Below are 23079 nucleotides of genomic sequence, written 5' to 3'. Positions count from 1 at the left end.
AATGTCTTCAACCTAGCATTCTCATCAGCAATAGCAGTGGTATCCTCAACAGAGGGGTTAGTTCCCACATCAACAGTTGAAGATATTGCAACAGTAGCAGCAGTAGAACATTCAGCAACTGAAGTAGCATTATCACACTCAATGCATTTAATACATGGTGGTTCAAATCCTTCCTGAGCGGAACTGATCTGTTTGGAGCGAAGTGACTCGTTTTCCTTTTGAAGATCTTCATGAGCCGCTCTCAGTTTCTCAAGATCTTGCTTCCTTTGAAGATAATCATAGGAAAGCTTTTCATGAGTTGTTGAGAGCGTTTCATGACGACTTTCAAGTTCCTCATACTTAACGTGAAGATTTTTTATGTCTTCAATTAAGGAGTCAAAACGAGTCATTTCAGCGCCTAACAGATCATCGCTTTTGTCTAACAGTTTTTGAATATGTTCCATGGCTTTTTGTTGTTCAGTTGCAATTTTAGCAAGTGTTTTGTAGCTGGGTTTTGAACCACAATCAGAGTCATCGTCACTAGATGTTTGATAGTGAGTAGTGCGTGTGTTTACCTTGGCACCGCGCGCCATGAAGCAGTAGGTAGGAGCGGAGTGGTCCTTGTCATTTGCATCGGTGCCGGTGATGAAGTCATTGTCTTCAGTGTTGAAGATGGACTTGGCAACGTATGCTGTAGCCAGACTTGCGACGCCAGAATCGGACTCCTCCTCAGACTCCACGTCCACCTCCTCAGAAGCAGACTCCTCCTCTGAATCCATTTCCTTGCCAACAAACGCACGTGCCTTCCTAGATGAGCTCTTCTTGTGTGATGAAGACTTTGAAGAAGACTTTGCGTATTTCTTCTTCTTCTTGTCGTCAAAGTCATATTCCTTGCTCTTCTTCTTCTTTTTGTTCTCATTGTCCCACTGCGGACACTCAGAGATGAAGTGGCCAGGTTTCTTGCACTTGTGACATGTTTTCTTCTTGTAGTCATGAGCCGAAGCTTCATCATTCCTTGAGCTTGATCGGGAAGACTTTCTGAAGCCTTTCTTCTTGGTGAAGTTTTGTAACTTCTTCACAAGCATAGCAAGTTCCCTTGCAATGTCTTCAGGATCATCAGAACTGCTGTCAGATTCTTCTTCAGATGAGGAGACAGCTTTTGCCTTCAAGGCATGAGTTCGCCCATAGTTTGGACCGTAGATATCTCTTTTCTCAGAAAGCTGAAACTCATGTGTGTTGAGCCTCTCAAGTATGTCAGACGGATCGAGTGTCTTGAAATCAGGACGTTCTTGAATCATCAGGGCTAGGGTGTCAAACGAACTGTCAAGTGATCTCAGTAGTGTCTTGACGACATCATGCTTGGTGATCTCAGTAGCGCCAAGGGCTTGAAGCTCATTCGTGATGTTAGTGAGTCGATCAAATGTGAGCTGGACATTCTCATTGTCATTTCTCTTGAAGCGGTTGAAGAGGTTGCGAAGGACACTGATTCTCTGATCTCTCTGGGTTGAGACGCCTTCGTTGACTTTGGAGAGCCAGTCCCAGACTAGCTTAGATGTTTCCAAAGCACTCACGCGGCCATACTGTCCTTTGGTCAGATGACCACAGATGATATTCTTTGCAGTAGAGTCCAGTTGAACAAACTTCTTGACGTCAGCAGCAGTGACACCTTCTCCAGCCTTGGGAACGCCGTTCTTGACGACATACCATAGGTCGACGTCAATGGCTTCAAGATGCATGCGCATCTTATTCTTCCAGTAGGGATATTCAGTTCCATCGAAGACGGGGCATGCAGCGGAGACTTTAATTATCCCTGCAGTCGACATAGCTAAAACTCCAGGTGGTTAAACCGAATCAGATAGAACAAGGGTGTACCTTGCTCTGATACCAATTGAAAGTGCGTTATATCGACTAGAGGGGGGGGGGTGAATAGGCGATTTTAATGAAAGTCTTCAAAACATGGAAGTTTCAAAGACAAACGCTAGAAATAAACCTATTACCATGCAGCGGAAGGTAGACTACACTAGGCAAGCCATAGTCAAGTTTCAATAGAGGGAAAGCACAATGACTAATAGCAGCAATGTAGTAAGGATCAGGTAGGAAGATATTATGAAGCCAAACAGAACACGTAGTCACTCAGTGATGATAAAAGATAGTGCAATCATACAATGACTTCACAAGGAGTAACAGTACGTAAAGAGAAGGGAAGGATGAAACCAGTGACTCGTTGAAGACAATGATGTGTTGGACGAGTTCCAGTTGCTGTGACAACTGTACGTCTGGTTAGGGCGGCTAGGTATTTAAACCTGAGGACACACAGTCCCGGACACCCAGTCCTGAACACGCAGCTCAGGACACCCAGTCCTCACCGTATTCCCCTTGAGCTAAGGTCACACGGACCTCGCCCAATCACTCTGGTAAGTCTTCAAGGTAGACTCCCAAACCATCACAGACTTCATTCACCGGCAATCCACAGTGTCTCTTGGATGCTCAGAACGCGACGCCTAACCGGCTGGAGGATTCACAGTCCTCAAGTGTAATAAGTCTTCAGATCACACAGACAAGAAGACTTAAGTGATGCCTAATTCTCTTTGGCTCTGGGTGGTTAGGGCTTTATCCTCGCAAGGAATTCTCTCTCAAAAGCTTCGAGGTGGGTTGCTCTCAAACGACAAAAGCCGTATACTAACTCTAAGCAGCCAACCATTTTTGGTTGTTGGGGGTGGGATATTTATAGCCACTAGGCAAACCGACCTGATTTGTCCGAAATGACCCTGGGTCACTAAGGAACTGACACGTGTTCCAACGGTCAGATTTCAAACTCACACGGCAACTTTACTTGGGCTACAAGCAAAGCTGACTTGTCCGACTCTGGACAAGATTCGCTCTCATAGTCTTCACTCGAAGACATAGGTTTTGTTTAAGAATCACTCAGTCATTCTGACTTGTTCTCTTGGACCCCACTTAACAGTACGGTGGTTCCTATGACTCAACAAAGAAGAAAAAGAACTACGAAAGATCTAAGTCTTCGAGCTCCATAGGCTTCATGCGATGTCTTCTCTTCTCGTAGTCTTCAATGTGAATATCTTCATATACCACCTTTGACATCAATGTCTTCATACATTTTTAGGGGTCATCTCTGGTAGGAAAACCGAATCAATGAGGGACTTCTACCTGTGTTATCCTACAATTCTCACAAACACATTAGTCCCTCAACTAAGTTTGTCATCAATACTCCAAAACCAACTAGGGGTGGCACTAGATGCACTTACACTCACGAAGAAGAATCAAATCGTTGACTGCCAGTATGCCAAAGCCTTAGCGGCTTTCAAGCATAGTGTTCGGGATGAATGTCTCACCAGACACCTCAGCCACGAAAAACCAAGGACAATGACAACCCTAAGAAGCCTTATGACCCGCTTTTGCGCGGGCGAAGGCAGTTAGCTGGCCCATAGCGGCACCAGCAACCCAGGCACATCCGAAGTCAAGGATGGCAACGGGAAACCGCGACGCAATAAAAGCAAGCGTCGAAACAACGAAGACAGCCCAGTGAACACGGCGGTAAATGCCAGATTCAGGGGCTCTCGACCTGGTCAACGGAAAAAGCCATTTAAAGGCAGCAGAGATGGACCGTCCAGCCTAAACAAAATTCTAGACAGATTATGTCAGATTCAGGGCACCTCCGACAAACCTGCAAATCACACCAACAGAGAATGCTGGGTCTTCAAGCTGGCCGGCAAGCTAAACGTCGAACACAAGGGGAGGGAGACACCAAGCGAAGACGAGGATGAGCCTCGCCAGCCGAACACTGGGGGACAGAAAGAATTCCCACCAGAGGTCAAAACAGTGAACATGATTTACGCAACTCACATACCGAAGAGGAGGCGCCAGCGCGCACCCCGAGACGTATACGCCATGGAGCCCGTCACCCCCAAGTTCAACCCTTGGTCGGCCTGCCCGATCACTTTTGATCGCAAGGATCATCCGACTAGTATCCGGCATGGAGGATCGGCTGCCTTGGTGCTAGACCCAATAATTGAAGGATACCATCTTACCCGAGTCCTTATGGATGGCGGCAGTAGTCTTAATCTGATATATCAGGACACCGTCCGCAAAATGGGGATAGACCCGACAAGAATCAGCCAAAGCAATACTACCTTTAAAGGAGTAATATCAGACCCAGAGGCCCGCTGCACGGGCTCTCTAGTACTAGAGGTTCTATTCGGTTCTCCCGACAACTTCCGAAGCGAAGAATTAACCTTCAACATCGCTCCATTTCGAAGCGTCCATCATGCACAACTCGGAAGAACGGCCTTCGCTCGTTTTAATGCAGTACCGCATTACGCTTATCTCAAGCTTAAGATGCCCGGTCCACATGGCATCATCATAGTTAGCGGAAACACAGAGCGTTCCTCACGTATGGAGGAATATGTGGCGGCTCTAGCAGCCAATCATTGAACGGCCTCTCCAACCATAAGAAATGATCGGTCGTCAAGACCGCGGACATGGTTAGACGAGTCCGGTGCACCACTAGCTGTAACAGCTCAGATAAACCTGAGATTGGGTCGATGGGTATACCCCCTTAGGTGGTGCTAGGGGCTTCCCGCATGTAAAAAGGGCCACAGTTCGGCTTGACCCTATTTAGATTGTATTTTAATGTTTCATTAAGAATAACCAATTTTTCGCACGAAGACTTTCACCTGCGTTTTTCTCTTTTACAGATGATCATCGTGCTACACCCTTCAAGAATACGGCACAACGGAGACACAGGCGCAGACGTGCAGCAGGGCCCCGCTCAAAGGCTTCTTTTTAGATTAAGACCATGTGTAAACCTTTTTTACTGTCTCTTGTTGCTTCACTCCCTCTGGATACTCAACACAATCGAAAGGGATGTTGGCGTTATTGGCATTTCGTCACGTCAGACTAATGCAAGTACCTGGAAATTCAGGGCACATAATCGAGGGCGATTACTCAGCCCAGTATATCTTGTAAAGTCGGAATACCTTAGGGAGTGTTCGGCGTCGCGAGTTTGGCCTTATATGCATCAGCTCCGAATCATGTCTTTGGTCAATAGTTGGGTTTCCCCGGCTCCCGTGTTTTGCTACCTTACGTTCCGCTCTATCGGCTAAGGTGGCACCAAGAGAACTACTGCAATTGTGCCCTGGTTCATCTGGATGAGCACCTCAGTAGAGAAAGTCGAAAATTGACTGTCATGATAAAGCGCGAGACTGGTCAACCACTCGATTCCTCCGCATTAACGAAGGACCGATTTTCCCGGTCATGTATGTACGCGCACCGTATTCGGATGAGCGCGGAAGTACCAGGGGCTATATAGTAGCCCCACCGTCAAACTCCTATGGCTAAGTGAAAGCGTTAAAGCTATATAGTCTGATTTCCTTGTTCGCCGCGCTATCACCTCCTTAATGGACCAAGACGTTGGGTCAAGTGTGAATACGCGCTTTTCCAAACACCCCAGCATTATGTGCGTGGGGGATGAAGCCGATGACTGCAAACTTCCAGGTTATATACATACATAAACGGCCGCATAGGAGGCATCATAATACTTTCAGGAAAAAGTATAAACACAACCTTTAAAATCTAGATAGCATTGTTTTTACAATTGGGACACATGTCACTCGAACATGATACTCTTCGAGCACTAAGCCTCTGTTAAACGAGCGCCTTCTAGGACTTCTTCAAAATAGTGCTCAGTCGGGACTTGGCCTACGGCCGGATCCCGGGTTGCAATAGCGGTGGCCTCCATCTCTGCCCAGTATGTCTTAACACAGGCAAGGGCCATCCGCGCACCCTCTATGCACGTCGACCTCTTTACAGTGTTGATATGCAGCACAACACCAAGGAATCGTTGCACTAAACCAAAATATCTATTCGGCCTTGGTCCCTTCGGCCAAAGATGATCTACGACAGACCTCATGGCAAGTCCGGACAACCTATGGAGGTCAGCCCACTCGGCCATTTGTTCATTTAATAGCAGCGGACGGTGTTGGAGCACTGAACTGCGACCAGAACAATCTTTCCACTTCATGATCTTTCTGATCTTTGAAAAACTCAGTCGCATTAGCAGCACTCATTGCCAAGTCCGAATATGCGTCTGCAACACTCCATAATTGATCCAGAGGGGCATACTTTAGATATCCGAACTTCGTCCGCAACAAAAAGGGCTTCCCAGCCGTGATATCTCCGGCCTGACGGAGCTCCTCCTTCGCCACTCTGATTTCAGAATGGGTTTCCTTGGCTGCTTCCATGGCTTTCTTCAGGTCAGCCGCTTTCGCTTGGCTTTCATTTTCAAGAAGCTCATATCGGCTGGTGGCATCTTTCAGCTCAACAGCCATCTTGGCTATCTTATCTTTGCTCTAGCGATGAGCAACCTATTCGGCTCTTAAGTCTTTGGCCGCCTTTAGGGCGGCCGCATCACTTCTCCTGACTTGTTCCTTGGCTCGGGCAAGTTCCGCCCGAAGGGTCTCCACGGCGGCAGCTCCATCTGCAGTCACAGCATATTATAGATACTAGCATAATTCTCCTCTTAATATTTGTTGACCACCCAAAAATACATACCATGTGCCTCATCAAGCCGCTTGTTCACAAGCTTAATGTCGGCATCTGCCGCGTCAAGTTGCCGCCTCAGTCCGGCAAACTCAGCAGTCCGGCCAGCCACCGGACCCTCAGCCGCCTGCACATGAAAGCAGCGCGATCATTACCTAGGACTATGATCCTCTGTTTGCTGCCTTTGGACAACAACCAGAGTCTCAGGAGCTACTATCTGTATAGAGCACACCTAGCGTGTGCGGTACCATCAAATTTTTTTTATTTGCGTACCTCAAAGCCTCTTAGCAGGCTCGTAAAAGCCTCATGCAACCCACTTTTGGCGGATGAAATCCTCACAACCACCATACCCATTAAAGTACGATGCGCCTCTGAGATAGCCGCTTGCTCCAAAAGACCCATTAGTGCGTCCGGTTGTGCACCGGACAATCCCAGACTCTTTCTGTTGCTCTCCTTAGGAGCCGAATACTCTGGACTTCGAGTGGCCAAAGGGTTACCTTCTGGCCTTGGCGGATCAGGAGAAATCCTCCGTGATGACACCTTAGGGTCGTCCGCCCCAGGAGGCGGGGAGACAGGGGGAGGCGTTTCGCTCTCCATCATCTCCGGAAGAAGATCCCCTGAAGACGAACTCTGTCGAGAAGGGCTACGATCCAGACTGCAAGATATATGTCTCGGTTATTGTCCTCGAAGATAAAGCAGGATATATTTACCAAAAGTACTCTTGTTCACTTACAGCTCGGTGGAGGGCTGGCCCCCTTGCGGGCACTATGCGGTAAGGACGCCCTCCGGGGCAGGGCCCCTTGGCGAAGGTTTCTTCCCTCGTTTGGAAACCTTTGTTTCCTCATCTTCACAGGCGGTCCTTTTCCTTCCTTGGGGAAAGGGGATTCTAGATTCTTCTCCCCGATTATCTTCCTTTGCGGAGACACTAATTCCCCCGGTTTGGATGAGTAATGCGTGAAGCCCGCTTTCGGCTTCTTCATTCCTCCCTCTATCCTCCCCTGATGGCACTTGATAAGGTGCGTGCTCAAGCATCCTGGCTAGTATAGGATCCGGTGAGCCCTCGGGAAGGGGGGCCGAACACCTGATCATCTTCACCTTTTTATCTAATCCTGGCCAAGAGCGATTTTTTTCAGAATGATGTTTTGACAAATAAAAAGACATCATGTTCGGCCGCAGAATTACTTACGTGGGTATCTAGACGGTTGCAGTTGAGACCCGCATCCTCGGTGATGTCCGGACACTTTATTCGTGATCCGAAGAACAATCCATACATCTCTTCGAGCGTCACACCGAAGAATTGCTGAATAGTTCGCAGTCCTTCCGAGTTGAACTCCCACATACGGAGAGATCGACATTGGCATGGCAGGACCCGACAAACTAGCATAACTTGCATTACCTTGACAAGACTGATATCCCTCTTGAGGAGATCTCGGATGCGACTTTGCAATGTCGGCACGTCATTAACTGGCCCCCAGTCCAGCCCCTTGTTGACCCATGACGCCAGTTGCGGCGGGGGGCCCGAGTAGAAGGTGGGGGCAGATGCCCACTTCATACTTCGGGGAGCTGTGATGTAAAACAACTCCCGCTGCCATAAGTTGGACACCTCCGGGAAGGAACCCTTTGGCAATGGAGCATCGGCGCCTTTGCCTATTATGGCACCTCCGCATTCTGTGTGTCGCCCATCGATCGTCTTCGGCTTCAGATTGAAGGTCTTGAGCCATAAGCCGAAGTGTGGGGTGATGCGGAGGAAGGCCTGACACACGACGATAAACGACGAGATGTGAAGGATGGAATCTGGAGCTAGATCATGGAAATCGAGCCCGTAATAGAACATAAGACCTCTAACAAAGGGATCAAGACTAAAGCCTATCCCTCGGAGGAAGTGGGAAACAAATACGACACTCTCGTTGGGTTCGGGAGTGGGGATGACCTGCCCTTGAGCAGGTAGCCTATGCGAGATTTCGGCGGTCAGATACCTGGCTTCCCTTAGCTTCTTGATGTCCTCGTCTGTGATAGAGGAGGCCATCCACCGACCTTGAAGGTTGGATCCGGACATGGTTGAAGGTTCGAAGCACTTAGCCTGAGCCTTGGGTGTTGGAACTCGAGGTGGGGGAGGGGAAGGATCGAGTGTGAGAAGAAAAGGGCAGGCCTTGGCCCCTTTATAAAGAGGGTGAATATCAAGCGTCCTCCGCGTGGCCGTTTGGAACTTGCCTAAAATCGAGGAGTCATACTAACAAGAACGATTGGGTTACCCACACCCGTATTAATGAGAATCCCGTGATAAGGGGAACACGATCTCTGCTTCGACAAGACGTGCCAATAAAACCGCCTCGCAACACGTGAAGTGGCAGGCTAGGAAAACGGTTTGTAATGACCGGACCACGGCAAGATGTCACGTTATGAAAAGTTGTCAACAGATTAGATTTGTGGAATATTATACACTCTACGGTGGTATGTGAAATTTGTTTTACAGAGCCAGACACAATCCTTGTGTTCAAAATCTTCTATGGAGTATTCAGAGAAGGAACCCGCCTTGCAATGTCAAAGACAATCTACGCGCCGGACTCATCGTCATTGAAGCCTGGTTCAGGGGCTACTGATGGAGTCCTGGATTAGGGGGTCCTCGGACAGCCAGACTATATACTTTGGCTGGACTGTTGGACTATGAAGATACAAGATTGAAGACTTCGTCCCATGTCCGGGTGGGACTCTCCTTTGCGTGGAAGGCAAGCTTGGAAATTTGGATATGTAGATCTCCTCCCTTGTAACCGACTCTGTGTAACCCTAGACCCCTCCGGTGTCTATATAAACCGGAGGGTTTAGTCCGTAGGACAACAAAAAACATAATCATAGGCTAGCTTCTAGGGTTTAGCCTCTACGATCTCGTGGTAGATCAACTCTTGTAACATGTCATCAAGATCAATCAAGCAGGAAGTAGGGTATTATCTCCATCGAGAGGGCCCGAACCTGGGTAAACATTGTGTCCCCCGCCTCCTGTTACCATCTGCCTTAGACGCACAGTTCGGGACCCCTTACCCGAGATCCGCCGGTTTTGACACCAACAACCACGGGGCCAACAACGAGGCAGAGGACTCCGCCGGCTCCGCCGAGGCCCCACCCCGCCGGCAACGAGGGGGAGGATTTCCCCCGCTCCGCCGAGGCGCCGGCTGCCGGCAACGAGACAGAGGTCATAGCCGGCTCCGCCAAGGCCCCGCCCAGGCCCCGCCCCGCTGCCAGCGAGGCCGCGCCACACAGAAAACGAGGAAGAGTAGAACACGGTAGGTCGCCTCCGCTCGGGTCCAAGTAAGGCCACCGCTGCTACCCTCGGTTGAAGCCAAGCTAGGCGGGTTGACCACTAACGGCCGGTTAGCTTCTTGGCGACGACATGGAGTCGGAGAGCTATGTTGGAGAAGGACGCTGCTTCTACTTAACTGTTGGTGCAGTTGGCTGACTGACACGTGGGCCCAACAGGCATCTGGGCCACATGTCAGTTATGCAACTGCACTTGTAGTTAAGTCACTGAAGCTTCTGTTCGGCTTAGCAGGACACAGGTGGTAGCTTCGGTTAATTAATTATACCTCCAGCGCACCCCTTTTTAGTTGATGAATGTATGAAATGTAATGAAATCTGGCGTGTTTATATGAAATCCGACCATGTATGAATGAATTTATTTCGATTAGTTCGAATTCTTGTATCACTGGCATTGGATGAACATGCAAAACAATACGTACTAGCATTATTCCCACGGTGATCACCTCGTTTGCAGCAGTTTCACATGTACTCCCTCCGGTCCTTTCTAGTCTGCATACAAGTTTTGTCTGCAGTCAAAGTATCTCTACTTTGACCAATCTTATAGAAAAAAGTATGCACTTTCACAATGTGCGAAGTAAAAAGGAACATACGGAGTACAAAGAGTTTGAGCAGCTTTTTGGCGTTCCTGTACATTGCAATCAAACACACAGGTCTGGCAATTCATAGAGAACATTCAAAACAATCGATGATTATGCATCTCAGTGATTCACATGTTAGAGCCAATATTTACTTCACAACTAAAGAATAAAGAAAAAATGGATCGACGCTGCTGACAGAAGAGGGCGTCCCATTCAAAAATATCAAACGCTTGTCTTCTTGCTAAAATCAATGGGCAAAATTTGACAAGGTTTTCCCATTCCAAAATATCAAATGCCTATGATTGTGGAATGGGCAGGGTTTGCCATCAGTTCGGACATTGACATGGCACCTCGTGCTAAATAAAACAGCTGTTCTTTTTGTGCAGTTCCACCAAAATCAAGCAAATTCGTGCGTAGCTTGTATGATTTCGCCCTTATATGTTGCAACACCTTGAACTTATCTGCACCTCCTTTCTTGTGGTGGAAATGAATGATTCGATGAATTCATGAACATTTTGTGCAGTTCCCATTGAAATCAAGCTGAGCACCCTGTTTGCACAAATACAAAAAAAGTGATTAGTATAAAGCAAACTGTACTATGAATTGACAGTTTAAACAGGCACCAACATGGTCCATGTAGAGCACACTTTTTGAAAAATGGAACTCACTGGAAAGAATCCTAGAGCAACATTGTACTCGCGCATCACAGCAAGAAAATGGAGATTTGTCAGTCCTTCTGAGCAGAAGTTAGTTTGGTCTTGTGGGGGGTAATGTAACCATCCTTCAACTGCTCCTTCTGATGAGAAGATAGACAGGGCTTCTTCATCCTGGCATAATTGGAACTAGTCACTTCACGTACTCCATATTCTTCTTCAGAGGAGGATGATCCTGTTGTGCAAAGACAAGAGAATAACTAAATGCTAGCATCCCTGTTTGCTCGAAAAAAGGAAAGGAAATATTTAAAACAACACAAATGAAGCACTTCTCAAGGACAATACCACTTTTTGATGACAGTATCTAAACAGTAGCACAACACCAATAGAGATGACAAAGCTCAATCATATGGATGAAATCAGTGGGCGAGTACCAACCTTTGTCGGGAGGCTTATTGTGTAGAGCATACAGATGAAGCACTTCTCCGGAACCATCCGTTGCTATCTACTGTGGTGGCCATGCTTACTATATACTCCTCGATTAGATTAATGTTTCCAACATCTTCTTGTGCAGTTCCACTAAAATATATGGTATGTTCAAAGAAGATCCCTGTTTGCACAAGTAGAGATAATTACGTATTACATTAAGAGTGGCATCAAATCAGTGGAAAAACAATTGATCGTTCCAGCCATAACAATAAATTAAGATGCAAAACTATATCATTACTTGTGTCATCACAGTTCCAGTGCTTCATTACAGCACCAGGAGTTGATTTTTGTTTTTCTTCCACTTGTTCTTCCCCTTCATCACTTGGTTCAATAACAGACAAGCTTCACCTTCAATGTAAGATTTGGCATGTCAATTAGGTTGCACAAGTATAGCACTAAACAATGAAATTAATTTTTTGATGAAAGTGGCAAAATACAGGCCAACAGTTGTGAAATATCCTTATCTTACCTCAATGGGATATTGCGGTGCACATACGGATTGGAAGTCTTGTCTCCATTTGTGCAGTTCACTAAAATCAAGCAACATTACCGTACAAGTAGCACAACATATGAAAGCACACTACACAATCATGTGAAAGAAGGCTAGTACTGACCTCTGATGACGCGGAATTCAAACGACTCACAAGAAGAAGATCTGAACCAAATTTGCCAACACGGATAGGAAGTAAGATCTCCTCTTGTGCAGTTCCACTAAGATCAAGCAATAAACCAACATTGTCGGTGTGACATTTTGGTTGAACTGCACAAAACACTCCTAAAACAATAGTGTTTTGTGAAGTGCAACAAAAGGTCACAATGGCAACGAGGTGAAGTAGATAACCCTATTTACACAGAGGTGCAAAGGAAACAACTAGTGGTCAATAACGGTGGATGACACAAAAGCCAACAAAAAGAAGCATCTACCTTACCTAAATGGGAAAGAAAGCAAGACAATAGCATTTCTCAAATGGTGGCATTGATTAATATTAACAGAGAGATTATATTAACAATAAAATTTGTTAAACATGTAGTTTTCTTTTAACTGTGGCATTGCATCAATTTTCCAGCGGCATTATTAGAGGGTGCTTGTTTACAGGGACATTTGGGTGGAGGGACTAAAAAAACTCCATGTCAGTCCCATCTAAACCAAATAGGAGGGACTTTTAGGGACTAAAAGTGGGCATTTGGGACTAAAGAAAGAAGACCCCAAGGGAGTCTTTTTGGGACTTTTTCCAACATTTGCCCCTGCCACGCATCGCACCTTGTATCTATTAGTTCATTACTAGGTGTAACATGGTCTTTTAGCATGTCATTTAATAACCTCTTGTCCATGTTTAGTCCCTGGAACCAAGCAGGTAGGGACTAGGGAGTTTTTAACCAAACATGGCCTTAGATTAACAACAGCTAAAGAGTTGCATGGGACAGTGGACGCACCATCACCATGTGCATCTACCGATGTACTGGGGTGATGCACAGTCTGTTGCAACAAAGAACAAACAACCAAGGAGCATATTTGTGTTGGTCCCAGTTTTGTTATCTTTAGACACCTTTCCCTATGTGAGCGCAACAAATCTAGTCCTACTCAAACTCTACAGCCTTGTCCCCCAAAACAAAAGATCAGTTTGTTACAGATGTGCGTACTGCGTTTGTCATTGTTTTCCCTTTTCGACCAACGTAGGTTCTGGATAGCCAGTCTGTACTAGTACTTTCCCCACTTCCTTTCCTCTGTGAACCACGTCCTAGATTTATGCTATACAACTTTCTCCACTACTTTCCCCCATTCCTGTCCTCTTTGAACCATGTCTTAGATTCATGCGATACAACTTTCCCCACAACTTTCCCCCTCCCTTTCCTTTTTGAACCACGTCCTAGATTCATGCTATACAACTTTTCCCACTACTTTCCCCCATTCCTTTCCTCTTTGAACCGCGTCCTAGATTCATGGTATACAACTTTCCCCACTACTTTCCTATTTGATCCAACACCTAGATTCGAGTGCAAAAGCGGAAAAAGCCCACATGCAGCTAGAGCAATGCATGTGGAATAAGTAAATTATACCTTAAGGTTCTTGGGGTGTGGTTCGGTGGGCGATCAGAGGCCATTCGACCCACACTATGTACGGCGGCGAAGAAGAAGGGGTTGGAGGCCCTCCTGCGCCGCCGCTGGGTGAAAGTGAACAGCTGTGCCGGTAGTGGATTCCCTCCTCCCTCGCCGACAGCGACAGCGTTAAGCCTCCTTCCTTTCCCGGTGGAAGGATCCTGCCGGCTCTTTGACCAGCGGTGAGTGGAGAGAGAGAGAAGCCAACAAAGTCTTGTTTAGATCTGGAGAGGGTGAGAGAGTGTGAAGAGAGTAACTATAAGCAGACCAGCAGTGAGGGGAGAGAGAGAGGCCAACGAAGTCTTGTTTAGACCTGGAGAGGATGAGAGAGTGTGAAGAGAGCAACTACAAGCGCCGAGGCTCCAGCGTGTATATATATACTGGAGAGAGAGTGAAGAGTGCAAACCCTAGAAAACAAGCGCCGAGGCTGCAGCTTATACGTGATGAGGTGATTATACGGTCACTACGAGATCGTATAGCTCCGTATCCATCCATTTGACCAGTAGTACGTTACCTCTCTCCACGTAGTATGTTGGGTCCCACCAGTCAGAGGGTGAAACAAACAAATTAATAAGAAAAATTAAAAGCGTCAGCGGTGTATCTTACCTCACACATCTCGCTACTGCTCGGGAACACTGTCCAATTGATGCCTATGTTCGCTCATGTACTATTTTAAGTGAATCCTTATTAGTATAACATGCACACAATTTTGGGCACTTGTATTCGACCTAAGTCAGTGTGCCACCGTATCTCGTACGACTCCCTCCGTCTAGGTGTAATAAGTCACGTTAGAAGGTGCAGCGGGACCAAGGTATAAACAGATTGGAGGAGAAGGAGAAACTTGACCGGTCATTCCTCCAATCAAAGCCCTGATTTCTGTCTCTAAATGTAACAATTAATCCAAACAACTAAGAGATGCAGTTTTAGCTACCATGCAGGGCCACGTATTAACTCGCATGCAAACCGACTTTGATTTCTTGACTGATCAACGTGTAGTTGGTCTCCATGCATTGGGTTTCCGGGGGAGATAACAAGGCAGAGTAGGGAGTGTTTTGTTACATTGCTTAGGCTGGTCATAGTGGTGAGTAACTTGGACTAGTACAACATGCATATGTTACTAGTCTAGGTTACTAGTACCACGCGAAGTTTGCCATCAGAAGCGAGTAGATCTGGCTCTCCTGAGCTAGCAAGGTTTTTCTAACCCACCCAAGCTAGCTGGCTCACAAAAGCTAAAATATTTTAACAGGCACAAACGCCTAGCCTTGCCCGGCTATGCTATAAGTTGTTCTTGCTAAGGATCCAAACGCTCGCTAGCAACGAGGCCAGGAGGGGATTGAGATGCGAAGTTAATGGACGACGCCTAAACATTTTGGGAATATCTGATTTCCGCAGGATGACTTAACACCTAGACAGAGGGAGTACTACTCCTCAGTCCAGGTTTGATGGAATATTCGCCACCTCTTCTCTTCTTGTGTGTACTCCATTTGTATCTCACTTCCTGTGGCTTCGCACTCGCACGATTTTCCTATTCTATGAACCTGTGTGTGCGTGTGCGTGTGCGTGTGTGTGTTTAACATCATGTGTGTGTTAGAGAGAGCGACAGATCGACCTACTCCTATAGAGAGATGGTGTGTAGTTTACGATTTTAGCCGCCAGAGTCGGTGCATCCTCTCGTTTCCGGGCGTCCGGTAGGGACAGGCGGACAGCTGCCACGCCCGCTCCTGACCAGCCTGGCCCACCCAAAGACCCTCCATCGCCCGCGCGCGCTTCCTGCCCGAAACAGTTAGTGCCGCATTCATGCCCGGGCAGAGCGGGCGCGACCTCTCACTGGCGCCTGCGTTGAAGGGAGAAGCGGATTCAAGAGTGATGGTTTCTTCGTCCGTCCCAACTTACTGCTGGGTCTATGTGATTTGATGGCTCATTGGTCATTATTACTGAGGTGGTAGGACTGCTGGATGTCCCACGCTTTTGGCGAAAGGAGGTACTACTAGATTACAATTTTCTCCATTCTTACGGCGGAGGAGTGCAAGAGTAGTGAAAACATGCAGGCTCGGTGATTACATGGCCCACCTCACACTATCACCATATTTTCTGGACACAGTGCGATACCTAACTCTTTACATAGTACTCCCTCCATTCCTAAATATAAGTCTTTGTAGAGATTCCACTAGGTGGACTACACACGGAACAAAATGAATGAATCCACACTTAAAATGCATCTATATACATCCGTATGTGGTTCATGGTGAAATCTCTACAAAGACTTATATTTAGGAACGGAGGAAGTACTTGTATAGTACGTACTGTAATTTATCAACGAGAAAGTACAATGCGGTATGTGCGATTCAAGATTACTGGGACTAGTTGATGAGACATAAAATCATCACAAATATAGTATGTAGAAGCCAGTAGAGGTATGTGCGGGTCAAAGAAGTAGAGAAATATCCACATGGAGTGATGTGGGCAGCTGGAGCAGTGGTGCAAGCCGGTTGTAAAGGGCGTTCTACCTGAGGGATGTCGGGATGTAGCTCAACCTAGAGGAGGGCGGCGGGAGGAGGCAACTACCCACGTCACGGCAGTGAGCAATGGACGAAGGCAACCTCACCGGCTTTGTGAGAGAGAATGGCGGGGACCCCTGATCAAGACGTGTCGATAGTGGGTTTTCGCCGTCAGCGACGGCGACCGCATCTACACTAAGCATCCACCCCTTCCCCCAGCGGACGTGATCCGCCGGGATGTTAGAGATGTGGCCACAGTGGTTTTGTGCGAGAGAGTGTGAAAACTGACGAGAGCAACCCCAGCAAGCAACCGTGTAGGCTCGTCTTGCCTATGTATATACTGGAGCGGTTTCCTTTTCTCTCCATATGAACCTATTTATATTGCATACGTGCCACTGAAGAAAAAAAACTTTATTTATAAATGACACGGTACCTACTACTCGTTCTCCTATAAACCTTGCGCTTGGCATCTCCAAACTATTAACCTTGCGATTGGCTCTTCGCCTCTTTGGGAAGTCGAGCAATAATGGTACTGCAGTATATATTGTTCTCGCTGTATGAGACCTAATGAATTGCTACACGTCCACCACGTGGCGAGGGTCGAGTGGCGAGGGCGAGTGCGTACTATTACGTCCGTTTCAATATGGACTACATACGGAGCAAAATGAGTGAATCTACACTCTAAAATACGTCTATATACATCAGTGTTTGGAGTATGTACTGGTAGTTCATATTGAAATCTACTAAAGGACATATATTCCAAACAATATGATAATCTCTCTAACCAAGGTAGGGACGAGGAGTAAATGGAAGGAGTACTAGTAAAATTTTCTCCTCGTCCTGTGAGCCACCGCGCGCGTGGGCGAGGGAGCGGGCGTACGAAGCAAGCTTCTCCTCGTTCTGCGAGTTGATGGGACACATCAAAAGTACTCCAGTGTATAGAGCCTTACCTCTAAGGTAGGCCCCACATGGTTTGCCTCTTTTTTAACATAAAGCGTCAAGTCGCAATTTGTTTGTTCACCCGTGGTAGACGACCCTCCCTCCATCTAGTGGACAACCAGTACATGTGTCAAGTTACCACATGGGCTGCCTTTTCATACAGAAATGAGCTCCACCGTGTACCCGCGCGGGTGTGGTTGGGAAAGAGACGGGAGTATGTGCAACGTGCGTGCACCTCTTCATGCACGTCCCCCACCTACGTGGGTGTGTGTGAGAGACACAAACCTAGACAAATGGCTTGTGCGTTCGTGAATGTATTTGTGGGAATATGTGTCGAGGACATCTCAAACAAAATTTTGCATGCAATGTGTGTGAAATGGAGGCCTATCCATATCATATATAGAGGGTCGGGCAATCCACGAGAAGAGAGGGAGGGGTCATAGATATCGATAGAGTCGAAGAGAGGATCAAGTGGGTGGGTGTGTAAGTGCATCTAGTGCCACCCCTAGTTGGTTTTGGAGTATTGATGACAAACCTAGTTGAGGGACTAATGTGTTTGTGAGAATTGCAGGATAACACAGGTAGAAGTCCCTCATTGATTCAGTTTTCCTACCAGATATAAACCCTAAAAATGTATGAAGACATTGATGTCAAAGGTGGTATATGAAGATATTCACATTGAAGACTATGACAAGAGAAGACATCGCATGAAGCCTATGGAGCTCAAAGACTTAGATCTTTCGTAGTTCTTTTTCTTCTTCTTTGTTGAGTCATAGGAACCACCGTACTGTTAAGTGGGGTCCAAGAGAACCAGTCAGAATGAATGAAGTGATGCTTAACCAAAACCTATGTCTTCGAGTGAAGACTATGAGATCGAATCTTGTCCAGAGTCGGACAAGTCAGCTTTGCTTGTAGCCCAAGTAAAGTTGCCGTGTGAGTTTGAAATCTGACCGTTGGAACACATGTCAGTTCCTTAGTGACCCAGGGTCATTTCGGACAAATCAGGTCGGGTTGCCTAGTGGCTATAAATAGCCCACCCCCTACAACCAAAAATGGTTGGCTTCTCAGAGTTAGTATACGGCTTTTGTCGTTTGAGAGCAACCCACCTTGAAGCTTTTGAGAGAGAATTCCTTGCGAGGATAAAGCCCTAACCACCCAGAGCCAAAGAGAATTAGGCATCACTTAAGTCTTCTTGTCTGTGTGATCTGAAGACTTATTACACTTGAGGACTATGAATCCTCCAGCCGGTTAGGCGTCGCGTTCTGAGCATCCAAAAGACATTGTGGATTGCCGGTGAACGAAGTCTGTGAAGGTTTGGGAGTCTACCTTGAAGACTTACCAGAGTGATTGCGCGAGGTCTGTGTGACCTTAGCTCAAGGGGAATACGGTGAGGACTAGGTGTCCTGAGCTGCGTGTTCAGGACTGGGTGTCCGGGACTATGTGTCCTCAGGTTTAAATACCTAGCCGCCCTAACCAGACGTACAGTTGTCACAGCAACTGGAACTGGTCCAACACATCATTGTCTTCAACGAGTCACTGGTTTCATCCTTCCCTTCTCTTTACATACTGTTACTCCTTGTGAAGTCATTGTATGATTGCACTATCTTTTATTTTCACTGAGTGACTGCGTGTTCTGTTTGGCTTCATAATATCTTCCTACCTGATCCTTACTACATTGCTGCTATTAGTCATTGTGCTTTCACTCTATTGAATACTTGACTACGGCTTGCCTAGTGTAGTCTACCTTCCGCTGCAGGGTAATAGGTTTATTTCTATCGTTTGTCTTCATAACTTCCACGTTTTGAAGACTTCCATAAAAATCGCCTATTCACCCCCTCTAGTCGATAAAAGTCGCATGCATCTTGAAGCCATTGACGTCGACCTATGGTATGTCGTCAAGAACGGCGTTCCCAAGGCTGGAGAAGGTGTCACTCCTGTTGACGTCAAGAAGTTTGTTCAACAGGATTCTACTGCAAAGAATATCATCTGTGGTCATCTGACCAAAGGACAGTATGGCCGCGTGAGTGCTTTGGAAACATCTAAGCTAGTCTGGGACTGGCTCTCCAAAGTCAACGAAGGCGTCTCAACCCAGAGAGATCAGAGAATCAGTGTCCTTCGCAACCTCTTCAACCGCTTCAAGAGAAATGACAATGAGAATGTCCAGCTCACATTTGATCAACTCACTCACATCACGAATGAGCTTCAAGCCCTTGGCGCTACTGAGATCACCAAGCATGAAGTCGTCAAGACACTACTGAGATCACTTGACAGTTCGTTTGACACCCTAGCCCTGATGATTCAAGAACGTCCTGATTTCAAGACACTCCATCCGTCTGACATACTTGAGAGGCTCAACACACATGAGTTTCAGCTTTCTGGGAAAAGAGATATCTACGGTCCAAACTATGGGCGAACTCATGCCTTGAAGGCAAAAGCTGTCTCCTCATCTGAAGAAGAATCTGACAGCAGTTCTGATGATCCTGAAGACATTGGAAGGGAACTTGCTATGCTTGTGAAGAAGTTCCAAAAATTCACCAAGAAGAAAGCCTTCAGAAAGTCTTCCCGATCAAGCTCAAGGAATGATGAAGCTTCTGCTCATGACTACAAGAAGAAAACATGTCACAAGTGCAAGAAACCTGGCCACTTCATCTCTGAGTGTCCGCAGTGGGACAATGAGAACAAAAAGAAGAAGAAGAGCAAGGAATATGACTTTGACGACAAGAAGAAGAAGAAATACGCAAAGTCTTCTTCAAAGTCTTCATCACACAAGAAGAGCTCATCTAGCAAGGCACGTGCGTTTGTTGGCAAGGAAATGGATTCAGAGGAGGAGTCTGCTTCTGAGGAGGCGGAGGTGGAGTCTGAGGAGGAGTCCGATTCTGGCGTCGCAAGTCTGGCTACAGCATATGTTGCCAAGTCCATCTTCAACACTGAAGACAATGACTTCATCACCGGCACCGATGAAAAGGACAAGGACCACTCCGCTCCTACCTGCTGCTTCATGGCACGCGGTGCCAAGGTAAACACACGCACTACTCACTATCAAACATCTAGTGACGATGAATCTGATTGTGGTTCAAAACCCAGCTACAAAACACTTGCTAAAATTGCAACTGAACAACAAAAAGCCATGGAACATATTCAAAAACTGTTAGACAAAAGCGATGATCTGTTAGGCGCTGAAATGACTCGTTTTGAGTCCTTAATTGAAGACATAAAAAATCTTCACGTTAAGTATGAGGAACTTGAAAGTCGTCATGAAACGCTCTCAATAACTCATGAAAAGCTTTCCTATGATTATCTTCAAAGGAAGCAAGATCTTGAGAAATTGAGAGCGGCTCATGAAGATCTTCAAAAGGAAAATGAGTCACTTCGCTCCAAACAGATCAGTTCCGCTCAGGAAGGATTTGAACCACCATGTCTTAAGTGCATTGAGCGTGACAATGCTACTACTGTTGCTGAATGTTCTATTGCTGCTACTGTTGCAATATCTTCAACTGTTGATGTGGGAACTAACCCCTCTGCAGAGGATTCCACTACTATTGCTGATGAGAATGCTAGGTTGAAGACATTGCTTGAAATAGGGATGTACAAAAGTCTTAAAGGGCATCAGACACTATGTGATGTCCTCAAAAAGCAGATCTTGAACCAAAACCCGAGGAAAGAGGGTGTTGGGTTCGTAAGGAAAATGAATGCTGATGGCTCTTACTGGAAACCTGAGCAGTACCCCAAAACCACATGGGTTGCTGCAAAGGAATCTTCAGCAGATCTATCCAATCTATCTGGCTTCACTTGTGCAAACCCCATTGTCATTGATGAATCCTTTGATGCAAACTATAAACTGTTTAAGAATCAGAATGGTGAAGTGTTTGCCAGGTACATTGGTACTAACTGCAGGAATGGACCGCCTATGAAGAAGAACTGGGTTCCGAAAAAGTGTCTGGAGAATCTTGCTGTGAATGTCATCATGACACCACACGTGAAGAAGACAAACCTCAGACCACAGGCTTCATACGGTCCAATGGCTTCATACAGACAGAGGACTCACCTGAGTCGCACTAACGCAAATGTTTTGCAGGGAAACCATACTCAGGCCTATGAATATGAGCGCGGTTCATCAAACCGCCATGTTCATAAGACCAAGAACTATTATGCGTATTCTTATGAGTACTATTGTCCGCCTGCAAGACTTTTTGCTAGGGCTCCAAAGCCAAAGTTCTCATACGCTGCACTTAGACTTATTGCTTCTAAGCCACCCTTGAAGATGTGGGTGGCTAAGAAAGCTTAACTCTCTTTTGCAGGGAAAGGTCTCCAGCAGAAAACCAAAATCGTCTGACGCTATTGTTGGGGACCTTAAACATCTTGTAGGGCGCAAGATCAAATGGCCGAATGGTCTTACTATGTACTTCGTTCCTGAATCGCTTGCTACTCTCCCTATCAGTCCTAATCTGGATCTAAGCTTTCATAACCCACTGGTTTGTCAAATGTTTTTGCTTCACAATTCTCTTCGTGAAGCCTATCCCCCTAACTGCACTGTAGGGTACGACACCAGCGTCTTCAGAATGGATTATTGATAGTGGGTGTACCAACCACATGACTGGCAAACGAAGCCTTCTTATGGACTCAACCTTACGTCCATCCGACAAGAGTCACATCACATTTGCTGACACTGGTAAAAGTAAGGTATTGGGTCTAGGTAGAGTTGCAATCTCAAAGGATCAACACATGGATAAAATCATGCTTGTTGAATGCTTTGACTTCACAACAATCATTATTGTAGATCTTATTCAAATAGATAAACAAATTCAAATTTAGTTCATATTGAAGCGGTAGTATATACATTTGGAATGCACTAAAACATTCATTTCAGTACTAGGTTGCATGCATTATACACATAGCGACATATTTTAATTGAACATAACATGAATTCAAAGTTTTGAATGACATTTGTAGTGCGAATTGATTTGGTACAGTACACGTTAGGCTTGTCCGAAAATTTCAACCCACGCCTTGTTAGCCCGAAATATTTAAGATATATCTTTGTCTCGTTGTGCTCCGACAACTCCCTCCATCTCAACCCGCATCTTGCTATTCCAAAATTACAACACGCGCGAAAACTCCCACCTCCTGTGAAATCCCGAAATGCGAAATGCTCGTGATACCCCTGAACCGAAAGAACCGCCTCAAATCGGTGGGGGTACTTTCGTAACTTACCCCACATTTCGGACAACCGCGTCCCTAAGCCATGGTTCCCCACTCCCATCCCATCCGCCCACCCATTGATACACCGAGGCTGGGAAAACCCGCGAAGCCCCACACCCTCCTCCGTCCGCCACCCAGCCGGAGCCTCTTCTCCGACGGCGTCGTCCACGGCAACACCTCGACGTCCCTCATCCATCATATCGGATGAGGATCCGTCGTTGATTTGGTCGTCCCGCCGGTTCAGCAACCGTCCTCCACCACCAAGGAGCTGCCCCGATGTGCCCTTCGTCTTTCGCGCCACCTGCATTCCCACACCACCGTCTTCACCTGCACCACTGGAAGAGCATCATCATCACCCTTTCCTCGGATGAAGTTGCGGCCTAATCGGCGCCACCAAAGAGGTTGTACACTAATCGCTGCATTTTCTTCTTGATTCGATCTCACGGTGTTGCCGGCGCTCGGTCCCGAGCCGACACGGCGCGGCTCCATCCACGGCGGCGTCGCCTGCCACTTCCTCCACGGCGTCGCCCACTCGGCGGCGGCGTCCACATGAGTAGGAGCTGTTGCTGCTTTAGCTCTCGCTCGCGCTGCTGCTCTGCTCTTGATCTCGGTCCCCTGCCTGGTCTGCTCTTGCTCTTGCTCGCGCTGCTGCTCTCGCTCTTGCTCTTGCTTGCGATGCTGCTCTGATTTAGCTACACTTCAGTCGACTGAATTGACTTTTGGGTCAGTCGATTTTCAGGGGGTGGGGGGCTCGCCGGAGTTAAGGAAGAACTAGTC

This window comes from Triticum dicoccoides, chromosome 5A (genome assembly GCF_002162155.2).
Source record: "Triticum dicoccoides isolate Atlit2015 ecotype Zavitan chromosome 5A, WEW_v2.0, whole genome shotgun sequence".
Classification (NCBI taxonomy): domain Eukaryota; kingdom Viridiplantae; phylum Streptophyta; class Magnoliopsida; order Poales; family Poaceae; genus Triticum; species Triticum dicoccoides.
Note: the sequence above shows the minus strand (reverse complement) of the source record.